Here is a 12,877-nt window from a genome sequence, read left to right on the forward strand (position 1 = left end):
ACAGTGTAGCCTATTTCATGGTCATTCCCTATTACTTTATAGGGGTGGGGCCCTGACATCCCAGTCTGACACTGCTAACAGGTAAGATCTGTGTGAGGCTTGTGGTAGCTAGAGAGAGAGGAGAGATATGTGAAGATTGTTATCTAACCCCTAGTCTAGTCTACTGTGAGTGCAAAAACTCCATAGACAAGACCGATACAAGTCAGCCTCCAGTGAGAAATACTACAGGTATGAGGTCCGTTATCTGGAAACCCATTATCCAGAAAGCTCTGGATTATGGAAAGGGTGGCTCCCATAGACTCCATTTTATCCAAATCCAAATTTTTTAAAAATGATTCCCTGTTCTCAGTTATAATAAAACAGTACCTGGTATTTGATCTCAACTAAAATATAATTAATCCTTATTGGAAGCAAAACATGTCTTTTGGATTTATTTAATGTTTAATGATTTTCTAGTTGACTTGAGGTATAGAGATCCAAATTACAGCAAGATCCGCTATCCTGAAAACCCGGGTCCCGAGCATTCTGGATACAGGTCCCATACTTGCAGTTTAATTTGCTTATTTTAGCTGTTATTAAAACAGAAATAAATAAAAGATGCTTATTATAAAGTGAAACGTGACCAACTAAGATTATGGATGACCTCCAGGCTCTCAGGGGCTACTCTGTTACAGACAGAAATAACATTGATTTAAAACCCAGTAACCTTATGCCTATTTATCTTAGGTCTAATAGGAAGAGGTTAAGATAAAACTATCTGAGCAAATATATATGCTGTTATTTAAGGTCTTTCACTTTCACTACACCTTTATTTTATCCCTTATGTATTCATAAATGAGCCCTCAAAGCACAAAAAGGTTTAATGGCTTGTTCTATGTTTAGACAGTAAGTAGGGCAAGATTTAATAATACACAATCAGGTTTTGCTTTTGTATAAATGAAGAAGCCTTCCAATTCAATATATTTGTGAAGATTCTCCTTCATCCAGGTCATGGTATATCTGTAGAAATAAGTCAAATCAACTGGACTTGCTGTCTTTTTTCTTGAAGACATTTCACCAGTCATCCAACTGGCTTTCTTTGAGAAAGCCAGTTGGATAACTAGTGAAAGTCTTCAAGAAAAAACATGGCAAGTCCAGTTGATTTGACTTATTTCTACAGATATACCATGACCTGGATGAATGAGAATCTTCACAAACATATTGAATTGGAAGGCTTCTTCAATGCTCTATTACCACATTTCCACCTACTCCACCACAATTATTGGCACGAAAAAGCAAATGAAACAAATGAGCCAATTTCTTTTTTACTTTATTGTGCAACCATTTCTGCAAGAACATAGGGGAAGGTTATTAGGATACCAGCATATAATTGGCATTTTCGTTATTGACAAAATTTAAATAAATCAGTATGAAAACTGGGAAGTAGACGCCATGGGGGGGGGCATTAGAGAAGTGGGAGTCTGCATGGGAAAATGGGCAAAAATATTAATTTGTGGAGGTGCCAAGGTATTCCAAATTAGACTCCTGAAATGAATAACTGTAATAGTGATATAATATAAGAATAGTATAAGAATTATTGCTTGAATTAAGCAGATAAAATGTCAAATTCAATTCAATTCCTTGCCTTTTAGTTTCTCTAAAATGTCAAAGAAAGAGTCAAATGGAAACAGATTTAATTTAATGAAAATGTTACTATGATGAGTTACTACATTCTGCACCCAAATGACCACACTCAACACAATGAGGTGTAGACCCAGTGCCATTAAAAGCTAGTAATAAGTAAAAACGCACTCTCTGCTACACTATGAATCATTATTTTTCATGGACTGGTAAACAAGCCATTCCAACAGGCATTTTATAATTATGCATAAATGTCATTAATAAAATAAGCAGTAGACAACCATCATAACATTGTACCCATGGACTTTTAAGGAGTTCAGGGTTACTGTGATAATGATTAAGTACTGCATGTTGCTTTACTAATTGACTACTGTTTCTTAATTAGCAAACTGTCTCTGGATTCCAATCTAGTGAAGACAATTAATGAATAGGAATCTACCAACAGTAACGCTCTCTTCTGTTTTTTGTTTTGAATAGCATTAACCTTACATGCGTTTTTTTAATTAGCTAACTTGGATTTTATGTTTTATGCACAATGTAGGATAGAAGTGCATGGATCTCAAATCTATAGACAAAGCCAGTTCCTAGGTAAAAATATCTCCAGTTAACAAGGTGCAAAAACAGAAGGACACATTTTTTTTATATTTTTAATGGAAATACCAATTAAAGAGAAACTGATAATAACAATAACATAGTACGGGTATGGGACCTGTTATCCTCAAGACCAGCGGTTTTACGGATAATGGATCTTTCCATAATTTGGATATTCATTCCTTTCTATTGGAAAATCATGTAAACATTAAATTAACCCAATAGACTGGTTTTGCTTTCAATAAGGATTAATTATATCTTAGTTTGGATCAAGTACATGTTAATGTTTTATTATTACTGAGAAAAAGGAAATCATTTTTAGAAATCTGAATTATTTGAATAAAACAGAGTCTATAGGAGACAGCCTTTCTATAATTCAGAAGTTTTCGAATAACTGATCTCATACCGATACTTTTTGTTTATATGTATTGTTATTCCATGTAGAATTTCAGGAAGGACTGATTTTCCATTAACACTAAAAAGTGCACAAAAGTAACACCAAGCCAAAAATTAAAGTATTGCATTAGAGTTATCAAATCTAAAATCATGAGCTTTCTATTATTAAACCACCCTGTACAATTGAGGAGAATGAAGCCCAGCTACTTTTACAAATGGAAAAAGCTTCACAAAAAGGTCAAGTTGTTATCATGGGTGACTTCAATTATCCAGATATTGATTGGAGTAACAGAGTACCATTCAGAAAAAGCAGGTTTGTAAATATGCCAAATTCTAACTTTCATATTACAGGTAGTCCAGACCCCTACTACAATAGACCCTCTTTTGAATCTAGTAATAAATAATAAAAAAGTTGTCCCATTCTCAGTCTGAAAACTATAGACCTGTTAGCTTGAGATCTATTGTGCTTTCTATCAGGAGGTGAGCAGGAACCTATGCATTGGGATTGGGATTGACTCGCATTTTTCAATTGGTACGGTACCAAAAATATTGGCCTTCAGCCTAATATGCTTGGATAGAGAACTGGCTGAAAGATAGAACATTTTCCAGTGTTGTCAGTGGAATACCTAAGAGGTCTGTACTTTACTTTTTAATTTGTTCATAAATTACCTTGATGTTGGCATTGTAAGTACAGACTCTGTTTTTCCTGAAGATACGAATCTGCAAAGTTATAAATGTCATGCAAGATGTAGATGTTTTGCAGGAAAGTAAGATTCAGTGTTAATAAATGCAAGGTTGTGTACTTAGGGGGGAAAACATGAATATTAGTTATACAATACAAGGAAATATGATTGTGAGAAGGATTTGTGGGGATAGCACAAGTCTGAGTAATGTCATTCAGTGTCTAGAAAAGTGAATTACTGTCTTGCATAAAAAGGGCATTAACTCAAGGGATGAAAACATATGTTTGCCTCTTTATAGGTCGCTGGTAAGGCCTCACTTTGATTATGCAGTGCAGTTTTGGGCTGCAGTCCTTAAAGTGATACTGACACTAAAAAAACTACTTTTCAAAATATTAAATGCACACAAAAAATTAGCTATGGGTCATGTTGACCGTTTTTCACTAATAGGGCTGCTTTTGTAAGCATTTGTTACTTAAAGTTCCTAAATCTGACTGTTTTGCCAACCTGACTGTGGAAGTGCGAAGGCACGAAACGCGTCAGAACTCGGACAATTGTTTGCAATCAAATGTATTCATAAATTGGATACCGTTTAACTGAAGTATTTTGGAAGGGGACTGCTCTAGATTTTAAAAGCAGGGTTTGGAACAGATTGCACACCAACTGTAAGCAACCCAGAAGATTTAACATTTATGCTTACCTATTCGGTGTTTTTGATGATATGATTAACAACATTTCTGGGCAATGGGGATATTTATAGGTATAAAAAAAGGTTTAATTTAAGGTGTCACTATCTCTTTAAGAAGGATATTAGTGAGTTGGAGAGAGCGCAGAGACATACATTAGGAGGCACATTTATCAAGGGTCGAATTTTTGAATTCATGTGAGTTTTTTTAAACTCCTATAAACTCCCATCAACTTGAAATTCGACCAATCGATATTTATTAATAAAATACAATTGTAATTGGATGAATAGAATCGACCTGAAAACACAAATCAAATACGACTGAATTTAAAAAACTAGATTCGAGTTTTTTTTCTCCTAAAAAACTAGAATGTCAGGAAGGCTGCAAACAACTCAAAACTGATCCCTGGACCTCTACCATTGACTTAAACAGCAATTGATCAGGCTTTAGGTGGCAAATAGTCGAATTTGAGTTCTTAAAGGGCCAGAGTATCTCGAAAAAAAATTAAAAACTCGAATCGAATTTCAATAACTCCCTAGTTGAATTTGACCGTTTTGACCATAAAAAACTTGAAAATTCACAATCGACCCTTGATAAATCTGCCCCTTAAACTATTAGGAAAGATTATTAAGGTTGGGGTTGTTATCTTGGGAGAAATGGTGTTGATGATGACTTTACAAGTACATTAGAGGGCATTATAGACAGATAGTGGGGGGATTTCTTTATCACATGAAATGGATCACTGCACCAGAGGCCACCCCTTCAGACTAGAGGGAAAGAAGTTTCATTTGAAGCAGCAGAGGTGGTTTGTTAACAATATTAATTACATAAATTCAAGGCATTCAGTTGCCATTACCATTAGTTATGTGTATATATATATATATATATATATATATATATATATATATATATATATATATATATATATATATATATATATATATATATATATATATATATATATATAGATATATAAAAGATATAAGATATTTATATATAAAAGACCTGCATGCACACATCTACCTCATTGCTATCTATATTAGGCCATATGGTAAGACGAGTGGTCTGCTGGGTGAATTGATGCCATTGGTTGCCCTGGTGCTGTGGATATGCAGAGCTCTGGTGATGAACAGTACCTTAGTAAAGTACCTCTAGTTTTTATGTTTTATTCTTTAAAGCTGTTAAACTTCATATACCCACCTTATCATTATGTACAGTATAACTTGTTTTAGTGCTGCTTATTATTTTAACCATTTACTATTTTTTCACAATTTTTTCTCTATGCTTTCACATCATTAGGACACTTCACTTCTATATATTTTTTTATTTTTGTATTGTCAATATTGGTGCTTTTTACCATAGAGCCTGGGATGTATTATACCATAGAGTGAGCAGTGTATCATACCACAGAGTTGGAAGTTTCTGTGGGGTTTTTTCTGCAATGATTGCCATAATTACCTTTCTCATTTTCTTGCACTAAGGGTTTTTGAGGATTGGGTCACTTGCAGTTCTGTTTTTTTGTCCCTGAGGATGGTCACTTTATGTAACAGAAATGTCGGGTTTTCAATAAAAACAGCACACGGAGGGGTCCAGGGGCCACTCACTCTCCTACAACACAAGGAGACATACACGGGGCACTGAGGTGTAGTCCCACACCTCTTTTTAACTGCACCTCACCTGCAGCCTAATCAGACAGTTACATGAGAAACCAAAAGGATGGACGGCACTCCGATCAAACAGAAAGCAAGTTTATTGCATAGGATCTAACGCCTTAGGGCAGGACTACACGGCCGTTTCCACCGCAATCCAACGCACTGCGCAAAATCACAGGCGTCACGTCGGATGCAACGGGAATAAGGTAAGTAATTCAATTGTCGGATTGTGTCGCAGCCAGTATGGAATGGAGAGCCCACCCTGCTCTCCTCCATTTACTCCATGTATTCGGCTTTTTCTGTGCCTGTACACAAACACAGCCTTATGCAGCAACATAAATCTATGCCTGGACTTTTCTATTTACCAGTCTAATACTTGTGAAGTATACACAAAATTGTGACCTTTTCAAGTACACCTCTTACAATATATATATATATATATATATATATATATATATATATATATATATATATATATATATATGCATAGAATGGACCAGCACACCGTTTTCTTCAATCAAACGTGTTTATTCAATACACACTGTGCATCCAACGTTTCGGCCCGCATCCGGGCCTTTATCAAGGATAAAGTGACAGTGATAGTGATCAGCCTTTTATACCCATAATCCCCCTCGTTAGTCATGTCATGATGACCTCATCACAATGCTCAATTTACACTCCAATTACACATGTGTTAAAAATGTCGCACAGGAAAAACATCTTTTCAAGTTATAATGTGAAAAGATGTTTTTCCTGTGCGACATTTTTAACACATGTGTAATTGGAGTGTAAATTGAGCATTGTGATGAGGTCATCATGACATGACTAACGAGGGGGATTATGGGTATAAAAGGCTGATCACTATCACTATCACTGTCACTTTATCCTTGATAAAGGCCCGGATGCGGGCCGAAACGTTGGATGCACAGTGTGTATTGAATAAACACGTTTGATTGAAGAAAACGGTGTGCTGGTCCATTCTATGCATATATAAAGACTTTGACCGAGCACCCGGCTTGGAGAAAAAAGAGGACAGAGTGCAGGTGTTTGTACTATATTATATATATATATATATATATATATATATATATATATATATATATATATATATTGTGGTATGGTGACAAAAAGGGGAAAAGTGATTGATGGAATGTATGTTGGGCCACGGATTCTCAGATATTGTTACTGAGGTGAGACCAGTAGTGCTCTTAGCAGAGAAACACTATGTCTCTCTGCAAGGTTTTTGTAATTGCTGATCCGGGACTGGTCTTACTGGGAACCCGCAAGAGTAGGGTGGGGCAGATTCCCAAATCCGTAGGCCAGGTTTTCAAAAGGCCCTAGGCCTATTTAGTACACCTGATACTGAGCAGCAGTGCTGAATGTGTGTGAGACAAACTGCTGGTGTTCTCAGCTTCAGAAGAGAAAGAAAAGCATTTGTTTTGTGTTAACCAAAAGGTTGGATTTTCTGTTGAACTGCTGTGTTTCGGTTACCTTCCCCCTGCGAGGGGAAATTTCTGCAGCTGCTGAAAAATAAACGTGGGCAGGAAGCCCTTAAACCGATCCTGGTGTGTGAAGTCGCCTTTTTTGCAGCCTACCAGCGAGTGAACCCCCACAATATATATATATATATATATATATATATATATATATATATATATATATCCCAGCAGATGACGGCACACCAAGAAAGATGTAGCAAAACGCAAAAAGGTTGAATTACATCAGGTTTATTTTGATCCAACGTTTCAGCTCCATCTTGGAGCTTTCGTCAGGGAAGAAAAAACGTCATCTGCTGGGATACATTTATTTACTTTACGATTGGCACCCAGACATTGTTCGTTTGAATGGATGTGCGTCCCATTATCGCTATATATATATATATATATATATATATATATATATATATATATATATATATATATTTATTTATTTATTTATTTATTTATACAAACACCCAAATACCTGGACACTTACGCGTAATGAACATATCTACGCAGCAGAAAAATAACATTTGAGATGCATTCCGTCTTGTAAATAAATCAGGCATCTTGAGTAATGATTGTATGGAATCTCAAATTCATTTTTACTTAAGTATGTTATTAAAATTGATTCTGTAAATAACCTGCCATATTAATCTGCATTCTACTAAGCCAGCCCTTACATAATTCTGCAGGCAGCAGCGGGGAAAAAAAAGATTTCCCTGTATAATATGATAATACCCTGGATTAATCTAATGCTCATTATGCCTGGAGAAGAAAGATAATTAAGAATCGATCCGTTCAGATCAACATCACAGAAATTTTGCTCACTGTTCTATGCTTTACTTGGTGGCTGAACACAGATGTAATCTCCTCCTCCCTTTCTAAACACTTATATGGAGGTGGTTTTTAAAGGGACAATACTATTTAAAATGTAATGCTACATGATATTTTAATAACGCTGCCCCTATAAAATATACATGTATAACTATATATAAAACAAGCCTCTCTTCTTCCTCAATTACAGTTGCAAAAGAAGCATTTGTAGTCTACTGATTCATCGCTGCAGAATCAAGCACCAAAATACAATTACATATTCTAATTACTGTAATCTTCTTACCACAAAAGCCTCCATGTGCATCACATCGCCACTAAATACAATGCAATTGTTAGCCTGTGGATTATGACAACTCTGACTCTTTTGGTGCAAATTGCAGTAATTTAATCACAAAGCCAAAGAAGTTTATCTTAAAAGCCTGTAATAATATCTGATTACGTTTTGCAAACTAGTCTAAATTCACAAGATATGGTCTTATAATAAGAATATTAAGAATATTAAGAATATTCTTTCTGGAAAGTTGGAACCAGGGTACATTATACTAAAGCTCTCCCTTTATTTCAAACAAAATACAAATATTACTTTCTCTACACTCTGTATCTGCATATCTGCAAAATATCTGCATAATGCATGGAAAATCATATCTTTTTTTTAAATATCTTTCAGGTTAATGACACATGGGGCATTTTGCCACAGTGCTCTTGGGGAGAACTATATAAATTAAATCATCCTTCCCTACTAGCTCTAACGTCCTCTGCTTTTAACTGGAAAATATAATGCTCTATGGCACACAGCACCTACTACCAAATGTTGACCTACTGTATATGCCTTAGGCTCACAGTGCAATGCAATCCCTCCCACACCTTGTTCCATTTTGAAGAGATGGATTCTGGGAATGTTGGTTGTAAAAAATAAGAAAATTGATAGTATTATTCTAATCTTCAGCTTAAAGAGGCCCCCCATACTTTTTTACCCATGATCCATATTCAGATGTACCCATAAAAAAAATGGAGAGCAACAAAAGCATAAAAAATATTCCTCTTTGGTGCAAAATAAGTGCTGTGATTGGCCATTTGGTAGACCCTGTGTGGAATGGCAGCCTATAGGAAGGACAGTTTGGCAGTGCACTTGGTTTTAAACTTGCCTCCAAACCTGGATTCAAAAATAAGCTCCTGCTTTGAGGCCACTGAGAGCAACATCCAAGGGGTTGGTGAGAAACATGCTGCTCACGAACCACTGGTTGGGGATCACTGGTTTAAATTATAGCCCTAATTTTGCATACCATAACATAATAAAATAGTCAGAGGGGTCAAAAACACATTTTCATCAAGCTGATCTACATTTCCAAGCTGATCTAGAGGAAGATAACAGAACCCCGTGCAAAGCCTTCTTCAATTTGCCTCAGAGGCAGAAGATAAAATACTTCCTGGCTCCAAGATGGCACTCCAGTATTTGTTTGACTTAAAATAGTGTAAATTTGTATCGATGTGCTTTAAAATAATTATTAAACTAAAATAGTTTGATTGACATTTTTCCTAGTCTCTGGGCACCTGCTTACGTGATTACTGCCCTGTGATTTCATTGTTATTAATGCAAAGCTTAGAGCTTCTCCCAATTGTAATGAGCTCAGCAAATACAAATGCAAATTAAAAGAAGGGGAAGCAAGCTTTCTCAGGGGTGTTAAAGCTGCAATTAAATAGAAACCAATCCAACATGAAATGAAGCTTTTAATATTATAAAATGAATTTTTAATGCTACCTAATGTAGGATATTTTGTAAGCTACTACAGGTATGGGACGTGTTATCCAGAATGCTCAGGACCTGGGGATTTCCAGATAACGGATCTTTCCAAAATTTGGATCTTCATTCATTGTCTACTAGAAAATCATGTAAATATTAAATAAAACCAATAAGCTGGTTTTGCTTCCAATAATGATTAATTATATTTTAGTTTAGATCAAGTACAAGGTACTGTTTTATTATTACACAGAAAAAGGAAATTATTTTTAAAAACTTAGATTATTTGGATAAAATGGAGTCTATGGGAGACAGCCATTCTGTAATCCGGAGCTTTCTGGATAATGGGTTTCTGGATAACGGATCACATACCTGTACCATATTCCTTCCCTAAATCTTCAATCTGGATACATCTCTATAGGTGCAACGATTATCATCAAAGAAGCAGATCTACATGCAAATGCTGAATGGAATTCTTGGCCCCATCAGTTCTAGTTGCATTACTGGGGTTCAGGTGTATTTAAACATATCTATTTCCTTTTTCTTTCAGCTGCTTTGTAAATTCTGATGTACGTTTAATGGAAGAACTGTGCATTTGGGTGAACCCGTGTGAAATAGCAGAGCTCTACAGATCTTTCCTATAGCCATTCAAATCATTTATAATGTTGAAAACTTTCAGTATTCAGAAAACAACAAGGAGAGACAGATATACTGCACCTTTATAGGTCATAAAATAAAATCTTTTGCATTGTGGGTTTTAGGATAAATGAATACATTCAAGGTACATCAAGTACTTTATTTTCCTGAAATTGCTACTTACCTACTCTCTCTCACTTTGATTATACTGCACCTTGTTCTGCTTCCAAATATAAGCAATTATGCCAATTATGTTATTCTAGAATTGTATCTCTTTCATACATATTTTACCAGCCAAAAATAACACAAAAGAATTAAAAGCAAAAGTTTTGTGACTACCTCGATGAGTGTCATTAATTCATATTAATGACACTCATCGAGGTAGTCACAAAACTTTTGTGACTTGACATGAATATCAATGTGACATCAGGGCATCGTTATCTAATATAATACAGGTATGGGGTATATTATTCAGAATGTTTCGGGCCTAGGGTTTTCCATATTAAAAAATATTTGAACATTCATTAAATAAACCCAATAGTATTGTTTTGCCTCTAATAAAGATTTAGGGGATTGTTTACTTAATTTCTAATTGATCTCATTATTTTATTAAAAAAAACACGACCAATTCCCATGCCTGATTTGAGCTTCTTTATTATAAAAAAAACTTGAATTAATCGGATTGGGAAAAACCTGATAAAATCGAGTGAAAACACAAATTGTCTCTTTTTTTTTCCCCTTTTCCCTCTTTCGTGTTTTTGCCCAAAAACCCTGAATTTTTCACATTATCGGACTAAACCCAGGGCAAACCACAATATCTTCAAATTGAGATTCTGTAGGTGCCTCTCCCATTGACTTATTCATGACCTCGATAAGTCTGAGATAGCAGATTTCAGTTATTGCCCCAAAAGACCAGACCAAATAAATTTGAGGTTTAGTAAATAACCCCCTAAGTATATTTTAGAAGGGATTAACTACAAGGTACCTTTTTTTTTATTAGAGAAAAAATGGAAATATGCAGATTATGGAGATTATGGGAGATGACCTTCCCATATTTTGGGTTTCTGGATAATGGATGATATACCTGTAGAATGAGCCACAGCGACACAGCAAATAGACTTTGTCAGAAATATCTAGCCATATGTACTGATCAATATCCCCTAAACAGAAGAATATGAATGAACTGAGATAAATGTATATCTAATTCCAAATTCCAACAACACAAAGCCTTGGTATGGCTACCATTGCAATCATTTTTATTGAACATTATGAAATTCAGTTTCACTGTTATTTCACTACTAAAAATTTAAATTGCACAAGATTTGTGTTGATTATGTCTAGTATCCTGCGCAGTTCTAACACACAAATACCCATTATATTGTGCGACATGGTCAATAGGAGTGTCTAGTGCCTAGTAGTCCATTAGTAACCTCATATTTTTATAAATCCATTACCTAGTATAACTTTTGGAAATTTCACACTGGCTTATACATTTACCCAGCCATAATTAATGCTGAAAATGTCTTAACCCCTCAGATTTAAATGGGCTGTTATTGAAAGATTTCTGTGAAGCTGCTGCGGGAACTGCATAAAAATGACTGTGTTCTAATCTGCTTTTATCAAGAAAGAAAGATGTTCAATACTGCCACAACCATCTTATTCAAAACTAATTCAGATGACATTCAGTGATTGACTTTGCAGATCTCTGGGATTTCAACTAATAACAACCCTGCAGGAGAAAATCTATTTGGGAAATAGCTGGACTGCAAATGCTAAGAAACGCCACTGTTTTAAGTACTGTTTTAACACAGAACAAGTTGTTTGGCTTTACGTGAATAAAATGTAAAGGTAATAAATTCTGTTCTATTCAGTGCATTTTGTTGTAAGCCAAAGTCTGCCTATCCTTGAAATTGGCAAGCTGGTCATTTAGAATATAACATCAAAAGATTGTGATTGAAAATTAAAGCTTATAGCCAACCCTATAGGGTGTGGCTGGTTGAGTTGAACCATTGCCAGTTTGTATGGGTGTTCAGCACTGATTTTATGATATGCAAAAAAAAAATGTAGAAAATTAATTATTTGTACAATGGCATGCGCTCAACAATATGACAAAAAATAATTTGCATCAATTACAGCCAACTGACAGGTATAATTAGCAGCAATTGTGTTGCTCCAACATTAACGATATGTCTAAATGCCATGTTAACATTTGACCTATAAGACCATTGAGATCTAAGCAGCCTGTTGTCTGATATAAGTTTCTGAAGCAAACAAAAAATGTTGATATTATCTATTTAAAAATGCACTTTAATATTTTTGTTAAATCTGCTGCCTAGAATAAATCTACAGTATATATAATAAACACCATTATATGAAAGCATTGTATAATTTTTTGTGTTTAGGTTACATATTTTTGGGATTTCTTAGAAAATTCTATGGGTCATGAATATAATACTATCCCCTAGAGCATTTAACAATTCTATGGTCATTGGTCATTATTAATGGTGGGGTAAAGCAGTGTTATTTAAACTGCTGTAAATGATCCCTAGTGATAAGTAAATTT

At 35.0% G+C, this 12,877-nt stretch overlaps 1 protein-coding gene across 2 annotated transcripts in view; it reads right to left on the bottom strand.

The window, feature by feature from the left end:
- Positions 1-12,877, bottom strand: part of dock2.L (dedicator of cytokinesis 2 L homeolog) — a 313,170-nt gene that overhangs the window by 175,384 nt on the left and 124,909 nt on the right. The gene's annotated exons all lie outside the window — the stretch shown is intronic.

Source organism: Xenopus laevis, chromosome 3L (genome assembly GCF_017654675.1).
Source record: "Xenopus laevis strain J_2021 chromosome 3L, Xenopus_laevis_v10.1, whole genome shotgun sequence".
Taxonomy (NCBI): domain Eukaryota; kingdom Metazoa; phylum Chordata; class Amphibia; order Anura; family Pipidae; genus Xenopus; species Xenopus laevis.